Source organism: Delphinapterus leucas, chromosome 4 (genome assembly GCF_059928025.1).
Source record: "Delphinapterus leucas isolate spDelLeu-1000000601 "Yukka" chromosome 4, BTC_Dleu_Yukka2, whole genome shotgun sequence".
NCBI classification, from domain to species: Eukaryota; Metazoa; Chordata; class Mammalia; order Artiodactyla; family Monodontidae; genus Delphinapterus; species Delphinapterus leucas.
The window spans coordinates 91,006,642-91,018,991 of record NC_143132.1 but is presented as its reverse complement, the minus strand read 5'-3'; the positions used below and the strand labels follow the sequence as shown (position 1 = coordinate 91,018,991).

General features: G+C 34.7%; 1 protein-coding gene across 1 annotated transcript in view; it reads left to right on the top strand.

Annotated features, from left to right (window-relative positions):
* Positions 1 to 12,350, top strand: part of NAALADL2 (N-acetylated alpha-linked acidic dipeptidase like 2) — a 1,488,397-nt gene that overhangs the window by 1,225,849 nt on the left and 250,198 nt on the right. The window lies entirely within an intron of this gene.

Below are 12,350 nucleotides of genomic sequence, written 5' to 3'. Positions count from 1 at the left end.
ATGCTACTTTTTTTGTGTGTGAGGATACGAAGTTTTTTCCCAAAGAATATCACAGAGACCTGATTCACCTTAAGTATGTTCATCCTTCTGTTGGACATTAAGCCTTTTAATCTTTCTCAGAGTTATGTCACAGGAAACTGTTTCTCTGTAGATCCAAACCTGCTGAAAGACTTTTCCTTCTTTTACAAATTGTGCATGCATTATTGGGAGCTGTTTGAAAGCCTCTGGGGTGGCCTTCTTGGTGTAACTATTTCATTAACAAAATAGTGGCTGGAAAATAGACTAAAGCCTTCTTTGTTTTTCAAATTATAAACGTTCCTGGGAAGTTGTGTTTAAATTATATTTTTATCAAAGTCAGATATGCAATATCTTAATGTCTGATAGCTTGTAGCAAAAGTGACCTTTAGGTTTCTCTGCAGCCCTCTACTCTCACCCCTTACTCCCTCAGTAGACACAAATGATCACTAACAACTTAAATTCACAGATGGAGAAACTCTGGGTGACTTCTATTGTAATGAGATGAATTCTTGGGTAATGCAAAAGTAATCACTGTGATTTATCAATTTTTTAAAATGGAATTTTCATATGCTATTGCTGTTTGAAAACGGGGTACATGTATAGAGGTATCTTTCTTCTTACCAAAACCACTACATATAATGAAACTGATGTATTAAGAAATTAACTCACTTTTAATTTTCCTGCTTGATATCTTCTAACATCTTTTTATCATCCCCACCCCATCCCGGCCCATCCAGCTCCTGTCATGTTAACACATTGAATGAAAGCTTTTATCCAATACATGTTTAATTCATTTTGGTTGAGTTTAAGCCAAGAATTTAGAGAGGCAATATAGTATAGCCTTAGGTATGGCACTAGACTTGACTCTGAACTCAAGTACTAGACAAATGATTTAACTTCTTTCAGAATTGGTTTATAGATGAGGGGAACTTGGTATACTTATGGAATCTAGAGAGCCATGGTAAGGATTAAATGAGATTATGCATGTAAAGGGCTTGGCTAACTTTAAGCATATAATAAGGCCTCCAGTAACTATAGCTATCATCACAATTATTATTATCTGATTTACATATTAGGGAGAATTTCTAAACTTTTTCAATAAGAAGACATTAGTGGGCGGGAGGAGCTTGTTAATCGTTAAGAAAAACAAGCTTCTAAGGCTGAAGAGGTGGGATTTAATGAGGATCAGCTGGAAGATCTGAGGTGTTAATGGGAGAAGATTTGGAAACAGGTCCCAGTGATTTTCTCAGAAGGTACTATTATAATGTGAAACACCTCAGGCTAAAGTTTATTGGCTAGAGCTGGCTTAGTCTGAAGAAGCTAATCAGTTTTTCAAATTATACACAGAATGCCTAACTCCCATCAAAATCATTTTCATTTTCTACTGTATTTGTCTCCAAAAAAGCAATTAAAAGAGAATTTTCTATGCTTTATAACTAATGACCTTGTTTATAGTGCTTTAGTGTGGAAAATTTTTTTAATGGATTTGTCCCTTACAAAATATGAATGCTTGAGATGAGATAATTTTGTACGGTAAATTCTCCAAAGAACAGATAATGGTCTTTGCTTTCTGCGTTAACCTATAATAGATATCTGTATACAGTTATTAAGAGGAATTATAAACATTGAAAGTCTTTACCCATGATATAAAGGATATTTATCCAATGTCAATTAGTAAAAGCTGGTAAGGAAGTTAGAGCTTTTCCCATGCAATTAAATTTAAAATATATGTTATATTTTTGTATTGCATAATATACTATATGTATAGTATGTAATATCTACCACTTATTGAGTGCTTGCTTTGCTAAAATTTTTATATTAGCAAATATTTTATATTACCTCATCTCATTCAATATTTATGATATCCCTATGAGTCACCTTTTATTATTAACACTTTTTTTTTCTGAGGACGAAATGGAGCTTAAAATCAAGTAGCTGATCCAAGGTCATAAAGCTAATAAATGGCCAAGATAGAAGTTGACCTTAGATCTCTTTAACAGTAAGCCCGTGTTCTCAACTATTAAACTAAAGTTTGTAAATTGGAAGCCCAAGGGCCAGATCCAGTCCACAAATACCTTTTGTTTGTTCTGCGCTTTATTGAAAACTTGAATTTTTGGAAGAAATGGATTCCTTTTTTTCCATGGAAACAGTTGGCTAAATTGTGCATTATGATTACAATATTAAAGAATATTTCTTCAATATCTCTTTCTATCAAAAATTGGGAAATGAATGATTGATCAACCTAAAGGGCCACATGTTTCACCAGACTTGTATCACCTCTGTTACCTGTTTGGCCCTTGTAGGAAGTGAGTTCATTATCTTTGCACTAATTTTGAGTAAAAAAGTTAAAGTCGATAATTTTGTAGTCCTTTCACTTTAAAAATTGTATACGCACTCTAAGTGTGCTAATTTATACTCATATTTTTGAAGAAACTATCCTTTTAAAATTTATTTAGATGATTATAATGCAAGCCTTAGAATTTCTGACAGTTTTTTTAATCCAGCAAGATTGATTATAAGTATTTTACACTCAATTTCAAAAATAATGATAATAAGAGAAAAATTACCTGTAGCAAAGTAGATTAGTGCCGTAGACACCACTTTTTATGGACATATGGGACATTATTAGTTCTAAAATTATTTTTTGATGAAATATGACATTTTATAATATCTATTCCCAATATTTCATACTATCCACATTCCCACCAGCAATTTCTCCCTGTAGTTTCTCTGGATGCCTGTATATTGCATAGATTGCTTGAGGCACCTTTCATCTTTAGCTTTTTTGGCATCTGTACTCTAATTTTTCAATAATTAAATTTCACAAATGCAAAGCAATCTATGGGTTTGCCAAATGTTAGAATTATTCCTTCTCATAAGATATCGCCTTGTTAATTGAAACGTCTCTAGTTGTAAACTTCATTTAAATAAGGTTTTCAATTTGTAAACATTGTTGCACCTGTTAGGAGAAGCATTCTGCACAGATTAAATACAATGCAGAGATTGCTGAAAAGGAAATGAAAGACAGATGCTTTCTGATTAAGAGTGCAATATTTATGACAAGCTGGTGGTCCAATGCACATTTCTTCTGTCACTTAACAGCTGTTTCACATAACTTTTGTTCCAGATCAGTATATTTACTCTATATAGGGCATGTCAGAGGGTCGGGCTTTCTTAGTATACCAAAAGATCAGTCCTTGCCCTAGTAAACTTTATATTACAGTTTGAAGCTCTGATTCTTCACTCTGTTTAACCTTATATTTTTTGCTCTTCTGCTTTAAAAATTCCTTTTTAAACCCAATTTACCTCTATAATGGAGCATTTAACATTTAAATGATAATGAGATAAAAGGGTATGATAGCTTTTATATAGCAGGGGTTTTTGCATAATTGTTTTAATGTCCTTTGGTAATCCAGAAAACGAAAACCAAGTAGCCTAGGTATTTTGAAACTCTTATTAATTCTTTTTAAGTTAGATGAGTTTGATATCAATCTGATTCTTAAACTGATAGACAGCAGCATGAGAGTGTGTGTGTGAACTTTAAGGTAATTTTATGGGATAAAAATGATAATTTGTGCAGATACAATACACATAAACACATTTTGGAGCAAAGTAACTCATAGTTTACATGTTGATTCTTTGTTTTATTCTACTAAGTTGAAGAAAAACTTACGTTACTTAAATTAGAGGTCATTCTGTCATTACATTTTCTGTTGGGAAATTAGTCACTGTCATTGTTATGTTAACAGATAATAAGAATTCAAGTCAATTAATATCTCTTGACTTGAGACCAAATAGTTTGTGTAACTATGCATAAGCTGTACTGATGTTTTGTAGTATATGATAGAATTTGTTTTATACTGATAGCTATACAACTAATTAATGTCACTTAGAAATGAGATTTTACCTCTTCTACTTCAAAATGTGCCAGCTGGAAACGGGGTGGAGAGGGGGTCTTCAGTGTTCTCTCTAGCTCATTCCTTTTCTTTGTAAGTTATTTTAGGAAAAGGAAAATGTCAGAACAAAATATATGGTATGGTTATTTTCAGATCAGACCTGCTTCATTTAGAGTAAAGGTTTTCAAACATTTTGTTTTAAAAACCCATTTGCACTCTTCGAGTACTGAGCACTCCAAAGAAAAGAGCTTTTTGTTTATGTAAGTAATATGTGCAAATATTTACCATATTAGAAGTTAAAACTGAAGAAATATATAGTATTTATTAATTCTTTAAAAATATCAGTAATATACTTGTTATAAATTAATATAAATAACTTATTTTTATAAAATATAATTACATTTCCCAAGACAAGAAAACATAAATGAGAAGAGTGCACTGTTTTACATTTTGCCAGTCTCTTTAATGTGACTTAATACTTGGTAGCTGGGTTCTCATATCTGTTTCTGCATTTAATCTGTTGTAACGTGTTGTTTTGGTGGAAATATATGAATGAAATATGGTCTAATAGTCTATTCATATAATGACAGACATTTTTCTTTGATACTATACTGAAATGGCAAGTATTAGTTTCCTAAAGTTTAGTTCCAGTATGGAATCTGAAACCCTATTAATGGACTTTCTGTACCCTATACACTTATGAATGTAGAAAATGAGAGTGAAAAAGCCATGTAATATTACTATTATTATGAAAATAGATTTGGTCTCAGGGACACTTGCAGGTCTCTGGACCACATTTGAAGAAATACTGATTTGGGGAAATGGCCTTGGTTAAACTGTTCTACAGTAGGCCCCTCCGTATCCACATGCAGAACCTGCAGGTATGGAGGGCCAAACTCTACTACGTCATTTTATATAAGGGACTTGAACATCCATGAATTTTGGTATCCATGGGGTTGTCCACGTATACTGAGGGATGACTGTGCTTTATCCTTTATAATATCTGACTAGCTATTTAACTTTGCCGTTACAAGGATTTTTGTTTTAATTTATTTATTTTATTTGTTTATTTTTGGCTGCGTTGGGTCTTCCTTGCCACGTTTGGGCCTTCTCTAGTTGTGGCGAGTGGGGGCCTCCCTTCACTGCGATGCATGGGCTTCTCACTGCAGTGGCTTCTCTTGTTGTGGCGCACGGGCTCCAGGCACACGGGTTTCAGTAGTTGTGGCTCGCGGGCTCTAGAGTGCAGGCTCAGTAGTTGTGGCGCACGGGCTTAGGTGCTCCGCGGCATGTGGGATCTTCCTGGACCAGGGCTTGAACCCGTGTCCCCTGCATTGGCAGGTGGATTCTTAACCACTGCGCCACCAGGGAAGTCCCTGTTACAAGGATTTTGAACTGTGATTCTATATAACCTGTGTTTACCTTTTTTGGTCATCTTTGAGTATTACCATCCCATTCACCTGGCAAACAGCATGAAGTAGGGAATATAACACTCTCATAAACTGTGACCCTACAAAGGATTCTGTTCCTTGGAATCCTTCTTTTAGAAGGGAAGATTAAACCCCAATCAACAAATCAACCGTTATAGAGCAGACTTGAAAAGCTTTGTACAGTATATGAAATGCCTGTCACAGAGGGAGTGCTGCTAAAGTTGCAGTATGCTTCCAAGAGCCTGAGGAGTAAACACAAGAAATTGAAATATGAGACAGATATTGAAAAGACAAAGAATGGAGACACTCTTAAGACTCGGTTGGATGATTCAAAAGATCATATTTCAAATTGCCTCATATCTTGAAATGGCTGGGAGGAGGACAGATTCCCCTAGCAATTGTCCTTGCTTGGACTTCTAAATAAGAACATTTATTCTGAATGCCTACAGTGATTGGATCAAAATATATAGCATACGCACTGTATTTTAACTCTAACACTCTTTTCAGGGATGATCTTGTGATCATGCCTGTTATGAGGGGACTTGTTTTATAATGAAGTTTTTGATAATTTCAATAACACTACTTGCAATAGGTTTAATGATAGACCAAGTTATAAATTTGGTAACATTTAAGTTAAGAATATAAGGCAATTCTAGATGTGATTTATTCAGATATTGGTTCATTCTAACACATTCATTAATTTAGCCAGCAGTTAGTTATTAAGCATTGGTTGTAATCCAGCACTCTGTTAGAAATACAAAGATGAATCCAAAAATGCCCTCTTTCCCTCACAGTGACCACAGTCTAGATTGGGACTCAGACATATAAACAACCAAATAAGTCAGTACAGTAGACATTGTCTTAAATGACTTCCACTTAACCAATTTGTGGGATTCATTGACTATTTTCATTCCCTTAAAACATAATGATTAATGCTTAAGGCTTGAAGCTCATTGTAATGAGATCCTGCCTGAATTTTTGCACACTCAGTTCTCTCTGTTTCAATGGTACATTTGCCTGGAGTCAGCTCTATTCTCAGACCTATATATGCCCTTTGTGTTTGTTTTTAGTAACTAGGTAATTTAATTGTTACATAAAATTATGAATCATGAGTATGAAAAAAATGACTTCTTAGAAACCTGTAGCGATAACACTAAAAGGTGAGTTGCTAATAAAGAATTGATATGAAATGGTCCAGGCAACTCTCAAAGTTGGGGAAAATTGTAGTCATCTAAACACATTCTGCACTCAGCATACTTCAAAAATGTCTTTAATAATTCCACTTTAAATAAAAGGCAGCATGAAATGTAGATAATATATGACAAGAAAGAAATCATAGAACTTTATTCAACAGATCAGTATTCAGAGAAAAAGCCTTGGCTTTACATGAAAATATTGGCCAATAAACATGCATGCACAGGTTTTCAATTAACATGTAATATTTTACATGTGTAGTGTTTTGGTTTGTTTTACTGGTTACTTATTTGAATCAGCTTCTAGATATTAACCTTCCAATCAGTGGGACAAATCATATTGGCTAAGAGGGCTCTTATGTAGAGTGAAATGACGTCAATAGATAGAGTATCAAGTAATAGATAGTAGTATCAAGGAAAATCATGTTTAACAAATACTCATGTAACATTTGTGGTACACATTGTTTTGTTCTAAATCCTTTAAACTTATTCATTTAATTTAATCCTTGTACTTACAACTAGCACTTATAAGGAAGGTACTAGTATTACTACTTTCATTAAAGATGAAACTGAGGCACAAAGTGGTCAAGTAACTTGGCCAACATCACACATCTATCAAGTGATGGAATTAGGATTCAAACCTGGCACTCCTAGCAACAGATTTCTGGGCTCTTTTCCCTATTCTTACACTATTTCTCAAGGTTTTTGAGATGAAATGAATTAGTTCTAAAATGCTTTCCATCTCCCATTGCATTCAGAATGCAGTGGGATGCTATGGTACTTAATTCCTATTTTTCATAGTTTCCTTGGCAAAGGTTCTAAACATTTCAGCTTTGATGACTCTCAAAGTTAGGTAACAACTGGAAGTGGGTAATATTTCTTAACTGAATTTAAAATGAGCCATAATTTATATGTAATGACAAAACTGATATTAATGTTCACTTATAGTAGTTTATATATTCTTTTACAAAACAGAAACTAAAATTAGATTCTAAGCTATCCAAAGTTTACATTTCAAACAAATATAGGTAAATGGATTAAAAAGCATTAGAGGAAAAATCTGATAACACTGAACTACTCTAAACCTGAGTATTTAGTTTCCTAAATTTTAAAAATAAAAATTGAAAATGGTTTTGCTCATCTGTTTTTTCCTTTGTAATATGATATTTTAACTGTCCATTTAATGTGAAGGCCAGTAGCTTTAATATGTTGTAATTATTCCATCCCCTGTTTACTAATTTTATTTCCAAGGTAATTTTGGAAGATGAGGGGGTGGACAATTTTGTCTCTCCTAATTTCAATGATAATGCCACATTTCTTTAAGTAGAATATTTTGACATGTAAAACTATTTTCAAGACTAATTAGATGAATTTTTTCAATGAATAATTAAAATGTTAAGAGCAGTATTGGTACCCATGTGCTCTAACTATAAACTTCAGAAGGAAATGGCCTATCTAGAGCTCACATAGCTGTGGATGGTGACTATGGCCATGAATGAATTTCCTTCTCCATTCTCTCCACAACTTCTTCATACTATTTTATTTGCATCTGGAATTGCAGGTCTTCTCTATCTGTTTCACAGCTTAGAGTGTTTCACACAGAAGGTTACAGTTCTGTTTTTTAAATAAGCAAATGTTTCTATAGAAACTACAAGGAAGGATACAACAGTGGCCTTGAAGTCTCATAAATGTTAAAATATAAAAACATGCATTGAAGCCAATGCCACTTAGCTTATACAGTTTGCTATTGCTTCCTCATGATAGTGCTGGCTTTTATGTTAGTCTCAAGAGAGCTTTCAGTTGTCTTCAGTCTCCTTTCATGATGCTTCTGTCCCTGTGATTGTAAATGAATGGAAAGAATTCTTAAAGAGAACAAAGTATTTATCAGTATTCTCATTGCTACAGTCTCTTGTCAATAGCTTTAGCATTGAAGTTATTCTGACCCAATTTTCTCATATCAGTGAAGAACATTTTAAATCTAAATAGTGTAGTGTTTCTGTGGTACTAATAACTGGGCAAAAGTAGGAAAAATAAACAGCAGCTTTATGCACATGGTTGTTTTCAGTTTTTCTTTAAATTAGTATCTTGTCACTTTATTTTTATTTACTGGTAATTCTTATCAGAACATTAGAAATTTTACACATACTCCATGTTTAGAGATAACTTCTAATGTATGACTCAGATATATACACACACACACAACACACACATACATATACGTGTATGTATATATATGAAAGTTGAATTTAAAAAAATTTCGTGTTAATATTGCTGAGATCTTGTCTTTGAAACAATAAAATCAGATTAGGACATGGGTCATGGCAGAACATTAAGGTTAAATTCAGGGCACATCTTCATGTAGCGGCCATACGGCCCAGGTTAGGAATGGTTGCTCCATTGACAGTCACTGGTTTGCAGACTCCCACCAGTTCAGGGGTGACTTTGGATAATCAAAGTGCTCACAGTGAAATCAGAGGCCTCTTTGGTGAGAGTATGGTCCTTAAGTGTGGTGGGTCCAGAGATGTGCCTGGCCTGACACTCTCTGATGGACTGATGGAAAAGAAGCACTCGTAGATTCACTGACTTTTAGAGCAACACTGTTCATTGAACCTAGGTGGTTTAATCCATTCCTCTGTAGTACAAGGAGATAGAAACTTAGCGGGATATGGTACTTGACTGAAGGAGTTAAGAGAAAGTACAGACTTAATTCTCCCTATACCCGGCCAGTTGCTTCTATCTACAGCTCCTACCTCTCTTCTAAACTCCTGTTCTGTATGTTCTATTCATTCTCTCACCTCTTTTCTCAACTTCTCTATCCTTTTTAGTCTGGCTTCTTCCACCTTTTCCTACACATATGGTCTTTCTCTTCATATCCTTTCCTTCTTTTTTCATCCCTTGCCTTTTTCTATATAATCTTCTACTTCCACTCTTTTTGTCCCCCTCCCCATTTTCTTTATTTTTAATTTTTTAGTTGACTCTGAAATTTAGTCTGTTTCAATTGACTTGATGTCTTTAATTTACTTAAAGGCGAAGCCATATCCTGGTTTTCCCTTAACACTATGAGGCAGTAGTATAAACAGAGGCCATTATACCATATGGCTGAACACTAAATACTTAAATGTTATAACTCAAACTAAAAAAACTCTTAAATAAAAATGCTCTTTCCTTGTGATCTGACAAATACATGTTTAAAGTTATGAGGAAGGAAGGTTTGAATTTAATGTTCTTAGACTCCTGAGAATCCTGTGGCAAAATGTGATGACTGAGGAAGAATTGGTCCCCAGCCCCTGACCCTTGATCCTTGGTCTACACTTTTAAGCACAATCCGTAGCCACCATAAACATCTGTTCCTCACTTACTCCCTGGGCCTATGGTCATGCACTGGAAGCACAGTCTTCCCTGAAGGTAATGGACCTGAAGAAGACGGCTGCCCAATCACTGGAAGCAGATCTGGGGCCACCTGAGCAGGGAATTCTGAGATTCTAGAGCTCAGGGTAGCTAGAATTTGATCTAGAAAGGAAGTCATAGACCCTGAGTGGACACATCTGCCTGTGTTGATTTAAGATCTAAAGACCTTGGAAATGAAAATGACTAAAGTCTAGACCCTAAACTTTAGGTATGCCAAACTATAGAAAGTCCTGGTGTAGGACAGATAAGTATTCTTGAACAAACCTGCTCAAATGCCTTCAGTCTGTAATCTAATAATAAGAGTCGCTAAGAAAACTTAAGACTGAAGCAGTTGTTATAAGATCTTTGGCAGTATCAGCTAGGTGTTCGCCTAACCTGGGTTCTAAAAGGTGTTGCTATTTAATGGGTGTGACCTTGAGGCTATGAGGTACTCACTACAGCAAATTATTTCCATGGTATGGTTGAAAATATGTTCCAAACTTTCAAGCTTAAAGAGGCATAAAAAGAAGTAAAAAGTTGTCAGAATGAAGAGTCTTCAGTTAAGGAGACAGTGTCTGGGAGGTATGTTTTAAAGCAAAAGTTAATTTAAGAACATATTCTGAACAAAGGAATACATGATAGAACCTTGAACAAACTGAGCAAATTTCAAGTGCTAACTCTCTGCCATCTATTCCATTTAAGATTATGACCATGTACTACTGTGAGAAGCTTGTAAAGCTGTGTGTGTTATGAGCCCCAAATGGTGTGTATATGCATACACCATTTGAGCAGTATTTTGAGCAAAAGTATATTTGGATATTTTTTGACAGAGGATCATTAGAATTTCTGTGTTTGATTCTTAGTGAGACAAATATAAATTCTGAACTAAAACACAAGTCAGAAAACTGGAAAGAAAGTAGAGAATGTTGGTTAAGAATTTAGTCAGAATTAATTCAGTTTTCTTATATTTTCTTAGTAGCCACAGTTCTTTTGGTTATATCTTGCAAAGAGAATCCTGCTATGTAGCATAATATAAATAAAATATTATACCAGAAAGCAAAATAATTCTTCTCTTTGCTTGAAACATCGTTATTGGTAATATTACATTTGTAGATGGAAACTTTTTTTAATTAATATTTTGATCATGGTTACTATGTGCTTACAAACCTTAATTCCTCTCCATCTTTTATTTCTTCTTTCCTATCTTTAATCAAATGTTGATCATACTGTGTATGTATTGTTCCATTTATTTAAGATAATAATATAGTTTCTCATATTGTTTTAGAAAATAATAATCCATTGGAGGGAACACTCCCAAATTCATTCTCTGAGGCCACCATTACCCTCATGGCAAAACCAGACAAAGACATTACAAAAAAAGAAAATTACAGGCCAATATCTCTGATGGATATAGATGTAAAAATCCTCAACCAAATATTAGCAAACCAAATTCAGTAATACATAAAAAGGATCATAAAAACTAATAATCTGTAATATAATTGTACTATAATTAATGCAACTATTCACCTATTATTGGATAAGTTTGCCTGCATTGTTTTGTTATTATAGGTAATCTTTTGTGGAACATTTTTTTTAATTTTTATTTATTTATTTATTTTTGCGGTACGTGGGCCTCTCACTGTTGTGGCCTCTCCCGTTGCGGAGCACAGGCTCTGGACGCGCAGGCTCAGCGGCCATGGCTCACGGGCCCAGCCGCTTTTGTGGAACATTTTTAAACTTGATATTTGTTTCTCTTTCTAGTTCTTCTGGGATATATTTCCAGGCATAAAGTTTGGGTCAAAGTATTAATATTTTAAACCCCATATTGAAAAGACCTTACTGAATGGTGATACATTTTAAAACCTTTATGGAAGAGCACTAGCATGTTTCTTTTTTTTGTGTGTGTGTGTGTGGTACACGGGCCTCTCACTGTTGTGGCCTCTGCCATTGCGGAGCACAGGCTCCGACGCGCAGGCCCAGCGGCCGTGGCTCACGGGCCCAGCTGCTCTGCGGCATGTGGGATCTTCCCGGACCGGGGCACGAACCCGTGTCCCCTGCATCGGCAGGCGGACTCTCAACCACTGCACCACCAGGGAAGCCCTAGCATGTTTTTTAATCTCACTCTTGCTAATAGTGTGCATTAAAAGAAATCTTTACCAGTCTGCTGGGTAAATTTGGTATCCCATTGTTTTAATTGATTTCTCTTAACTTATTCATATATAATATATGAATATAATTCATATATTAATTTACTAAGTTATGAAAATATTTTGTAAGGATATCCAATGTAGAGTCTGTGTTTGGAAATGAATATGTTGGCATAGATCAAGATAATTAAATCCCCTTCCTGATATAAAAATAGAAATAATGTGGCACAGATGTTAATTGCAGGATCTACACTAAGACATGATAAATTTGTAATTAATTTA